We start from the raw sequence: 11,835 nt of genomic DNA, 5'->3' as shown, positions 1-11,835 counted from the left end.
CATCTCTCTCTCTCTCTCTGTCCAATTTCACAAAACTCACAGATAAAGAAAATGGAATACGTCGGCCTTTGTAAATGGGCCCTTCGCAATGACTCGCTACGTCTGCACTAAAATATTCTAGAGATCCTGAAACGCCAATATCCTTGCTTTTGCCACGGGTGTGTAATGTCTTTTTCTATAGTGATGCCTTTATCTGAATGGTCGTTCATTCCGTGGTACTGAGGTCTACATTTCCACAAGTGATATCCTGCGAGACTTGCAGTGTGATGTTGCAATTCACCAAATCCCAGCTGTTACGACGCCCTCCAGCAGTCGCCCTTCGATCTCAATATTGCCCAACGCTCTGCATACGAAGGTCAAACGCGCCACGAGGATCCAACGGTTATTGCACTTGAAGGAACTTGAAGAAGCTTATAGCACAATCAGTATGTGCGAAACACGTATCGCGCTTCAAGTCTGCAAACAGAACGAGGTTCAAGTAATCGTGCTGTTTGTAAGACAAGGCAATAATAGTCGCGCAAGGATCAGCAGGCGTGCGCGCGCCTCAGCGCACACGGTACTTTCTGACGCACCCAAACGAGATGTGGAGAAACGGATAATAAATCTCATTTACGGGGCAGTAAACTGCACGACAAAATGGGTCTCGAATATTCTCTCGCGTTGTCTCGAGCACGAAGGAGCGGCCTCCCCTCGGGAATGATGCGCGCGGGAGAGGCGCGCATGCCCCAAGTCGCTGCAACGGCGGCACGAGTGAGTGCTCGATGCAGCTCGGAGTGATGCGCATCAGACGCACACGGCGTGTGCAAGCCGCGAGCGATCTCCATGCCGACGATCATCCTTCCCGCAGATCCTCGCATACGCTGGCGCGGCATTTGTCGGCTAACAGCTCAGGCGACCCACATTTCTTGCCGTCTCCGCGCCGATGCGGCGTCGTGTCGCTGGGGGAGACTCCTTTTCCCCCATCCGTTTTCTTTCTGTTGGTGTACCTTCTTCTGTGCGCTTTCTGCCTTCTTTCTTTATTTATTTCGCCTCTATACGCCGACGTTGTTGCATTCGGGCTCATTCGTGCCCCAGCTCCTGCGACGTTGCGTGGCGGAGACGTTACGTTAAGCCAGAGTGTCTATCTACCTGACCGATCGTCGCGGCAGGCGAGGAAACAATGATGGCTTCCCGCCGCCTTTTCTGCAGTGGCGCAAAGACCCCCACCGCGGAGAACGACCACGTGCCCGATGCGGGGACCGGTGCCTTCTCGGTACCGTGGCGAATGGATTTTCTTGTTTTTCTCTCTATATCAACGGGCTGCCGAAGCGAACATGCGTGCGCAAGAAATGCGCGCTGCAGCACGATCTGGCACGGGTGCGTTCGGCGCGACACTGTCGGTGTCACTGTTGCACGTGAGTGCGCATACGATAATCCTGCGCATGGAAGGCGATCTACGCCTTCCCTGCGACGACGCTTGTGCGTGCGAGCGTACGGGGTGGCCTGTGCGTGCTCCTTGCTTGCGGTGTCGAAGCCTATTGTCCGAGAGCGCCGTACTATTCGACGCGGCCTCTTCCGCGCTCCTTCCTTTGTTTCTTGCGTCTTCCGTTCTTTCTTTACACGTGCGACCTGGACTTGCAGTGTCCTCAGCAAAGCAGAAAGCTAGAGCTTCGGTATGCCGCCGCCTTTTCCGTTAAACGCAGCGCTATTATCGTGACCACACAACGTGTCTAGATGCATGCGTGCCCGCAAGAGCGGGAACGTAAATTAAATTAAATTCTGGGATCTTGAGCGTCAGAACCCCTATATGATCAGGATGGGCACGGTAATTGGGGACACCGGATTAATTTTGGCCACCCGAGTTTCCTTAATGAGCACCAAGGCCAGGTATACGGGAGTGTTTCCCCCAATGCCAGATTCCGTCAAAAAACAGCTCTCTACGGGAATTGTGAGGGACGCGAAGGGCATACTCGCAGCCACGAAAAGCCCGTCGTCGTATGCTTTTCAAGCTATGCTCTCATACATCATCGAATAGCTAGTAAAATCGTAAAGCCCAGAGGTAGGACGTGGAAACGCGTTATCACAAAAAGAAAAAACATTGACTGTGGCTACATTTTGTTTAAGAGCTAGAGTGCAAGCGGCAGCTGGTATATTCAGATCATGATCACTATCACGCGACTGTTCCTTCCCCTGACGTCACAGACACCAAATCATATGACTTACTACAGTTGCCATAGCACGGATAAATATAGCATGTGTAATGAAGCAGACGCGCCCCTGTGTGACTTGCCCTCGCACATAGGTGTAGGTCGGTCCTATCGACTGGAAGGCATTGTGTCCGAGCGTTTCACAGGACCGTTGCAGCCGCTACCATGCCCGTCTCGTCCGTTCGACCGCGTCGGCATCGACCTCTACGGCCCGTTTCCATGCAGCGGGCGTGGAAATCGGTGGATTATTGTCGGCGTAGATCGCCTTACTCGCTACGCTGAGACTGCAGCTCTGCCAGCAGCGACCGCCCGTGACGTTGGTTTCTTCATCCTTCGCAATTTTGTTTTTCGCCACGGTGCTTCCCGAGAATTACTGAGTGATAGGGGCCGTGTCTTCCTATCGGAGGGCATCCAAGCCCTCCTCGCTGAGTGCAGAATAATTCATCGCAAATCGACCGCGTACCAACCCCAAACCGAGCGCTTTAATCGCACACTTGGCGACATGTTGCGGATGTATGTTTCATCCGACCACTCCAACTGGGACACCGTACTCCCCTTTGTTACGTTCGCGTACAACACCGCGACGCAAGCGACCACCGGCTTTCCCCCCTTTTTCGTTGTGTATGCCTTCATGCCCTTTGGGCACCATACTGCCGTACCAACCTAGCGCTACAAAGTACACTCCACTTTCCGAAGTCGCCAAATATGCTGAAGATTGCAGTAAGCTGGCACGTGCCCTGACTAGTGAGACTCAAGAACGTCAGAAGACAAGACATGGCCGTGCTCATCATCATCATCATCATAATCATCATAATCATCATCATCATCATCATCATCATCATCAGTCTGGTTACGCCCACTGCAGGGCAAAGGCCTCTCCCATACTTCTCCAACAACCCCGGTCATGTACTATTTGTGGCCATGCCGTCCCTGCAAACTTCTTCATCTCATCCGCCCACCTGACTTTCTGCCGCCCCCTGCTACGCTTCCCTTCCCTTGGGATCCAGTCCGTAACCCTTAATGACCATCGGTTATCTTGCCTCCTCATTACATGTCCTGCCCATGCCCATTTCATTTTCTTGATTTCAAGTAAGATGTCATTAACTCGCGTTTGTTCCCTCACCCAATCTGCTCTTTTCTTATCCCTTAACGTTACACCCACCATTCTTCTTTCCATAGCTCGTTGCGTCGTCCTCAATTTGAGTAGAACCCTTTTCGTAAGCCTCCAGGTTTCTGCCCCGTAGGTGAGTACTGGTAAGACACAGCTATTATACACTTTTCTCTTGAGGGATAATGGCAACCTGCTGTTCGTGATCTGAGAATGCCTGCCAAACGCACCCCAGCCCATTCTTATTCTTCTGATTATTTCCGTCTCATGATCCCGATCCGCCGTTACTACCTGCCCTAAGTAGATGTATTCACTTACCACTTCCAGTGCCTCGCTACCTATTGTAAATTGCTGTTCTCTTCCGAGACTGTTAAACATTACTTTAGTTTTCTGTAGATTAATTTTTAGACCCACTCTTCTGCTTTGCCTCTCCAGGTCAGTGAGCATGCATTGCAATTGGTCCCCTGAGTTACTAAGCAAGGCAATATCATCAGCGAATCGCAAGTTACTAAGGTATTCTCCATTAACTTTTATCCCCAATTCTTCCCAATCCAGGTCTCGTTATACCTCCTGTAAACACGCTGTGAATAGCATTGGAGAGATCGTATCTGCCTGCCTGACGCCTTTCTTTAGTGCTCATCAACCACCACACAACTTTGCTCCTGGTTCGCTTGTGTGGCTTTGGATACCAGCCCACATTCCTGGCCTTTCTTCCAAACTCCTGGCGCGTTATCACGGTCCGTCCCGTATCATCGAGGCCACTTCACCGGTCGACTACATCGTCGAGCCGCTCACCGTGTCACCAGACCTACGTCGTCGTCAGCGAGAAACAGTACATGTCAACCGCCTGAAACCGTATTAGGACCCGCTCAACTTCTCCGCGCCCTGAGTCGCCAGGATGGCTACGCTTCGATCCCGGGGCATTGTAATGAAGCAGACGCACCCCTGTGTATGTGCCGAATGAAGAGGAAGGTCCGTATAGCGTGATCGCGAGCGAGCCCCGTGCTACGTACAGTCCTTGCAGTGCCTCGATTTACCTAGCGTTCCACAACGTTATGAACGACAATAAACCTCGTCGCACATGCAGCTTTTCATCCCGTTAGCTGCGGTGACGTCAGTGTGTATACCTTCAATGGGCCAGGGCCTCCTCGTCAGAGCATCGCTCGTTCACTTGGATCACTACCGAGCGCTGTCTCGGCGCCAGAGCAGGCCCTCGTAGTTTCCGATTTTAATGCCACACCATTTCGAGACAGGCTGTTGAAGATCTAAAGATGCTTCTCACTAAAAAAGATAGAATAAGACGTGCGAAGGTCGAAATAGCGTCGTTCCCGGAGTTGAAAGCTTCACCCCACGCTTCACCCCACGCATGCCCTGGCAATTTCAAGCTGCCATTTCATGCCGTCGCCCATATACGGGCCGCCGCAAATTATCCTTTTCACCGCGCGTGCGGAGCGCTCGGTGTAGCGCTACGACGCGCGGTGGTTGTATTTCGGGCCGATGGGAAGCAGCGGCTGTCACCAGCACTCCGCGCTTGAGTTGACGACGCGGCTTCCGTCTCGGCTCGCATGTCGCGGACCCTTTTTACGCAACGGGGCGTGCGCGCGCATGCAGGCGCCGTGCACGCTTCCTCGCAGAGGAGGGCTATGGCGCCGGTGCACGAATGCATGCGAGGCTGCACATCACATACCGAGCGCGAGCACATCCGACGCAAAAGGAAGATCCTCGTTGCGCCGCGTAGTACATAAGACGTCGCATCTACCGCGTCTTTGCGAACACAGAAGCGCAATAGTCGGCACAGCGTACATGCATACGTGTGCCGCTCTCGCTGCTATTTTATCCGCGCGCGTGGACGTCCGCATGTACGAACGCAGCGGAGCGGAACGCCCCACACGACAGCAGTTCCGGATGCGTACACCTACCTCATCTAGCCTTACCTAAGACTATATATACATCGCGTCGGCCATACCGAAATTACCAGACGGATCTACAGCGCCGCGAGTTTTCGTCTATATAACATGAGAATGATGGGCACAGCGCAGGGATTTATCTAAGCTTCGTGCCTGTGCCTTCAGTTTTACAAAAATAGTCGTTGAGTTTCTGTTTAGATCTTAATGCGTTTCTGACGAGCCACCAGAAATCTAACACAAAATGAGCCACGAATGACTTTTGCCATCAAGTTTGCAACAGCCATTTAGTAGAGAATAGTAATCGGGCTTTATGAAGAGAAAATTACACACGGTTCCTGCTTAATTGCTGATTTATAAACGCTTAACTATTTTTATCATCACATTTACATCAGCGACTGAGTTAAGAAAACGCATCAGTATTTTTGGCGGGGGAGAAGTACTCAGGCTTTGCGTTGTATTTGTAGATGTAACCTTACTACTGAAGCACCAAGTGAGAAATAGCACTAAGAGAAATGATTTTGCCGTGGTAAATTATTTTCACTAAGCATAGATGCAACATGCGTGTCTTTTCTGAAGAAGTAAATTACCAATATTTTCCGCCAGGAGTGGCTCCGCTTTTAGTACTACACCGTACTTCTGAAGTTTTTTAATGACTTTCCAACTATCCGGGCAATTGTGCTGTGCCATTTGCCTCTGCGAAGACATTCAGTTAATATTAAAAATCTGCTGTGAGAGACAGCACAATTCTAGTCCTTCAGCTGGTCTGCTCGAATAGGTGGACATTACTTGCACACGAAATCGAAATGCATATTCTACTAATTCACAAAAATTCGTCAATTAAGATTTTGACTAATTATCTTAAGTCAAATATTGTAATATTGTATTAAATATTGTAATATTGTACAAACTGTATGTAGCTCGTGAGACTACAAGGCCTACCCATTTGAAAATAATTCCGTGGATGACATCATTTTCGAGATATGCACCATCAAAATTGCCGTAAAAATGCAATATCGCTCGGTTTATTTAACAAAACCAAGTTTTATACATTGAACCACAAAAGTAACTGGACCGCCAATATACTTCTCAATGTTCCGGTATTGATAACTCGAAACTGGTGTCATCCTGAGAATTCGTTCCAACTGGGTCTACCTTGCGAACTCCCAGGCTACAATTTCTAAATAGCAGTTAGCGCTGTAATGCAATTAGTGATAAAACTTAATTAGTGAGATATATGCTTCAGAATAACTTCAGTTTGACCAAGTTGGTGTTTACTGCATATCATAGTGACCGCAAATAAAGACGGGGACAGCGAAAGAGAACACAAAAACGGCACGGGCCCGTGTCGTTCTTGTGTTCTCTTCCGCCGTCCCCGTCTTTATTTGCGGTCACTATGTTATGCATTAATTAGTGAGTTTTTGTTAATTCGTGAATTATGCATTTTGGTTTCTCGTCCAAATAATGTCCGCCTGTTCGGGAGCAATCCAGCTCAAGGATCAACACTCTGATATCTGCCCCAGATAATATTTAAAAGTTACATTAGGTCTTCGCAGAAACACCCGGTGTGTAGGAAAAAAAATTTAACAATAAGGATGTTGCTTGTTTTCGTCCACACTTCGCGTCATTCATGGAAAATGGAAATGTCATGCAAATCTATAGTGCACATTTCATGTTCCAGTATTTCTCCAGTGCAAATCACTATGCAGTATGTCTTTGTACCGGCTCTGTTCAGAAACAGTGTCCCATCACTACATTTGCTCATTCACATCGTTACCTCGCCAAGCGTGCAAGGTATATATATAGCCTTGCACGTTTGCAGGCTATACATGCAGGTACTATATGCAGGCGTTCCGGCGACGCTACTTGTTATGCGCCCTATCTCACTAAGTTTCCATAAAATCATATGTTTACTAAGAAAACGAAGGCAATAAGCTTCAGCGCCATCGTTGCATCTGTGGCGCAATACTTAGCAGACAGTGTTACAAGTCCCAAAGTCGCCTTAAGCCGAAAGGACGAATTAAGTTTATGCAAATCCATGCACTGCCCACGGATCGCTGCCTTGCTGGCCCATTGCAACTGCCACCTTTGCAGCTTCCTTAGACACTAGCGCTATTAACGCGGAAGCGTTCTCTGCTGAGTTCCAGCGAAAATCTGCCCCAAGTACTTACGACACACAGTCATCATCACGCAAACTGCCTGGCGTTCCCGATGGCAAAACTTAAACGTTTTGTCCCTGTATATGTAATGGTAAAGCAAGGAGCGTTACAGAGGTTCGCTTTATTAAAGGAGTTGTGCTCTTGATGGCACATGTTTGTTCCAGTGAGGATATGTCATTCGTCTCGTCACTGAGCAAATCCGTAGAACCCAAGGCCAGCAGCCCGCGGACGCCACCTACAAGGGTGGGGAAGGCGGTGCAGCGCTGCTGTCCTGCGTGCGGCGTGCGGGCTATCAGGCGAGACAGCTGCAGCGACACCCATGGAGGAAGCCCGCAGCCACGGTCAGCAAAATCCGGGAGGATTCGCATAGAAAACTTCGCCTTAAACGATTAAAGGACCAAGTGCGTAACAGGCAAAGGTACATGGTAGATATTGAGGTTTTAAAGAAAAGAGAACACATGAAGAATATATAGGTAAAAATGCTAGACCGGCACTTTAGTCGAAAATGGCGATGTGTTTTCTTATGTCCCCATCGCGCGTATTTAGCATACGAGCGCGAACTATGTATTCAGAAACAGTTTAAGGGCGCTTTAATTGTACATATTATGCCTCTTTCGGCGTTGGTTCCTACACAGAATTTTCAGAGCCTAAGAATGCCTTTCCTGTGTTTTGACCTAGCCGTATATTGTTTACAACGTTATCCGCTGGGAAACTTTGCTGAAAGCAGCCGATTAGTGCCACAAACGCTTTGCCGGCGTAAAAGCGTTGCAGCAGATGAGGACATCGAACTGCGCTATGCGACGAAAGACTTGAAGGTGACTGGTGCACTCACTTCGCGTTTTCTTTAGCCGACATAATCGAGAAATGTAATGCTCGGGAGCAACTCCGACCTGGAATGTGGGGCTCATTTTTGACTTTCAGGTGAGGCTCGCCACCACACCCAACGGACCTGGCGATGACAGAGTTAGTTCGAAACTTCAATCCGTCTCGGAGGAAAATCTCGGGGTTTCGGTACTGAAAGAACTGTCAAGAGGTTCTGACCTGCGAGCACTCTGGAATACCATAGGGCGTTGTATCATCGAACGTTCCGAAGTACAAGTATGTGACCGTAGCGTCGGTTGATGCGAAGCGTTCCTTTACTGCACAAAAAACAATCCTCAGTGAAAAAAGGTACAGCACGAAACCCGAAAATCTTGAGATGGTGCTCGTTTGCCACTGCTTTCGCAACTTTGTCACGGTGTCTAGTCACACTTAACTTGAGATAAATGTCGTAACCTACGCAGCTTGCATCATTCCGTTCTGTCGAGAAAATAAAGTGAACTTCACAAAACAAGGGTTTCGTGGGCTGTGTTCCTTTAATATAGTCGCAGTTTCGCCAAAAAGGCGAAGCATCACTTGCGCTAGCAATAAATCATCAGACAGCTATACAAAATAAGGTTAATAGCTTTATCCGCTGTATAAATTGCAGTAATTGTTCGCTTAATACTAACGAAATTAACACGCATGGTGTCACGCGCGCAGAGGCAAACATGAACAGACGTCCCTCACTGGCCGCGGAAACTCACTGTCAAAAGGCTGGAGTGATGAAGAGCGGCAGCAGCGGCGAGCGAACGCTCCGTGCTGCCTTTAGTTTGAACGCGTCTTCGGAACTTGAGATTACGCGGCGTCCAACTCTAAGCGCGCGAGAACACAGCACACACGAGGCCACGAACCCTCTCGGCTCTTGTAGCCCTCGTACACACCGCAGATACCTGCAAGATGAGGCTTGCGCAGCCGCGCTCAGCCGTGCCAGGCGCAGCAACCGCCGGGCTAGCGCTGTCACCCCCCCCCCTCCACCCACCTTTTTACGCACAACAATGGCCAAACGGGAAGACGGCGCCCATCAAGCCACCTTCTTTCTCGGCTCACCCTTTCAGGCTTCCCCTCGCCACAGGATGTTATCGCACTTAGACTTTATACTCAGCATCACGCTGGCGGCGACGCCGGCGGTTGAAATCTGACTGGAATGTCCCTATAATTGCTACCGCAATAAAAATTAACTTTATCCTCGACATGCGCACCACCGGGCAACATTCGCTGCGCGTCATGCGCAGACATTGGCAGTTGCACCGCCGAGCCATGAACAAGTGTACACTGACGCAGCTTTCGACCCACGCACCAGCGAGGGAGCAGTCGCCTACCGCGTAGTGGGTTCTTGTGAGACACATTCTACCTTTACAACTGCTGATGCCGACCACCCAAGGGAACTTGAACTCCGCGCAATAGTCTGGGCATTAGATAAGTTTCAAGTGCCACGCAAGCAAAACACATCGATATATACACCGACTTGCGCTGCATGCCTGCAAGTCGCGCCACACAGCATCATCGGAAGTACTCCTAGTCAAGCAGGCCTTCAGGCGTGCGGAGGTCCACGCGGTCACTGCAACACTTCATTGCATCCCTGGTCATCAGGGCATCGAGGGAAATGAGGGAGCCCACGAGGCGGCGCGTGCCCTTCTTTCCAACCGCGTCGTCTCCCGGGATCCTTCAGAAACCCTCACAACCAGCACAAGCAGCACGACAAATGGAGCCCCGTATGACCCAGACAGAGCTCTGAGAGCAGCAGCCAACCGACGCAAGAGGGAACTCCGTGCGAGTGTGTCCTCAGACCCAGACCCACTTCCAGCGGGTCTTCCCAGGTCGGGGCGGGTGCTGCTGCATAGGCTCCGTTCCGGCTTCGTGCTCACACCGGATGTGCTGGAGCGGTGGAGGCAGTACCGGCCACTCCGGGAAAGACACCCTCCATCTCTCTCTCCCAACTCCCTTCCATCGCAGGAACCCGGCCCTCCCACAGCCTCCGCGAACCAAGAAGCCCTCCAGGCGCCACACAGGCGCCCTGACTGCGACATGGCCACGCGGCCATCCGCAGCCCATCTGTTTTGGGAGTGCCAGCGACACGCTCAGCAGCGGGACCACTACCTGAGGGCGGTGCGAGTGTCGTCCTAAGAGGAGCGGATTAGACCAGCAACTGGCTCGATGGATTCCGACAGGGTCATTCTGGACTCGCTCTTGGCTTTCGCCAAGGACGCGCAGCTTCTAGGACGGCTCTGAATACGCCTCCCCCTTCCTCTTCCCCATTATAGGCCTTCGAGCCATCCCTTAATAAATACATTTTGTCATCATCATCCTCAGATACACAGCGGCAGTTCTTATTAATTGGTCCTATATATAAGCATAAACGAATGTTACTTGGCACATATATATGCCTTAAATGAGAGCCTTAGGGCTTGCTATAAGCGCGTAAAACAGCACTTTGTAGAGCCTTAAATTTTGATCTCTACCAAGAAAAGGGCGCCGCGAGGCGCGATAGGATTTTATCGCACTTGAACATTATATGGAACATCACGCCGACGGCGAGAATTCGCCTGAAAATAACAATTATCATCAGATGCAGAGCCGAAGTTGTTATAAATTCCTATCTCATTAAAGAGAAGAAAGGGGGTTAACCGAGGGGCCCGATTTTTATTAGTCATATCAGAAGAAGCCAACAAACACTGATACCAAGGACAACATAGGGGAAATTACTTGTGCTTTAATAAATGAAATAAAGAAATGATAAATTAATGGAAGTTAAAGTGGATGAAGAAACAACTTGCCGCAGGTGGGAACCGAACCCACCGTTCCATGTCCGCCGCAAAGGTCTGTGAGTGGTGGCGCTGGCTAACACTCCCAGGGTTCTACTAGGACACATGAATACCCAAGAAAGTGGATGGGAAAACGGCGCCGCGGTAGCTCAATTGGTAGAGCATCGCACGCGAAATGCGAAGGTTGTGGGTTCGGTTCCCACCTGCGGCAAGTTGTTTTTTCATCCACTTTAATTTCCATTAATTTATCGTTTCTTTATTTCATTTATTAAAGCACAAGTAATTTCCCCTATGTTGTCCTTGGTATCAGTGTTTGTTGGCTTCTTCTGATATATCTCATTAAAGGTTATTAAATCATAGTTAAATTTAAAAGCCAAAATTAAGTTAAGGAAGGTCATAATAAGCGAGCTAGCAAGCACGCGTGTGTGTCTTTATTAAAGAGTATAGCAAAACATCCATACGCATTGGGGCATTCGCTATCCTAACAGCTTACGGTTGCCACTACCGCTATGAACTGCCTAAATGCACAATGTTCGTGAGGCAAAGTGACCGTTACAAGAAGACCGAAAACACAATGGCATATAAAAAGAAGGTCAGAGCCGTCGGAGAAACCTAAAATAATTTCTTCTAGATTCCTGTTTCTGTTGATCGGCAAGCACAAACAAAGTTCCAGAAAAAAATCTAAGTATAAGTTCAGGTGAATGTATCACGCCTGTTAAAACATGTTAACACTTTCTTTTCTCCATCCTTAACCCCGCTCTTTTGCAATGTAACTTTCCAAACAAGCCCGAGGCTGACTCCCCCATCATTAACGCTTACCATAAAAGCGAAACACAACGAACTCCTGACTGCTGG

General features: G+C 49.4%; 1 non-coding gene across 1 annotated transcript; it reads left to right on the top strand.

Annotated features, from left to right (window-relative positions):
- Nucleotides 1-11,118: 11,118 nt before the first annotated feature.
- Nucleotides 11,119-11,191, top strand: TRNAS-CGA (transfer RNA serine (anticodon CGA)). Its single transcript has one exon. It is a non-coding gene; the product is annotated as a tRNA-Ser (tRNA).
- Nucleotides 11,192-11,835: the final 644 nt, after the last annotated feature.

This window comes from Dermacentor variabilis, chromosome 2 (assembly GCF_050947875.1).
Source record: "Dermacentor variabilis isolate Ectoservices chromosome 2, ASM5094787v1, whole genome shotgun sequence".
Classification (NCBI taxonomy): domain Eukaryota; kingdom Metazoa; phylum Arthropoda; class Arachnida; order Ixodida; family Ixodidae; genus Dermacentor; species Dermacentor variabilis.
The sequence above is the reverse complement of the archived record's forward strand: the minus strand, read 5'-3'. Positions and strand labels throughout refer to the sequence as shown.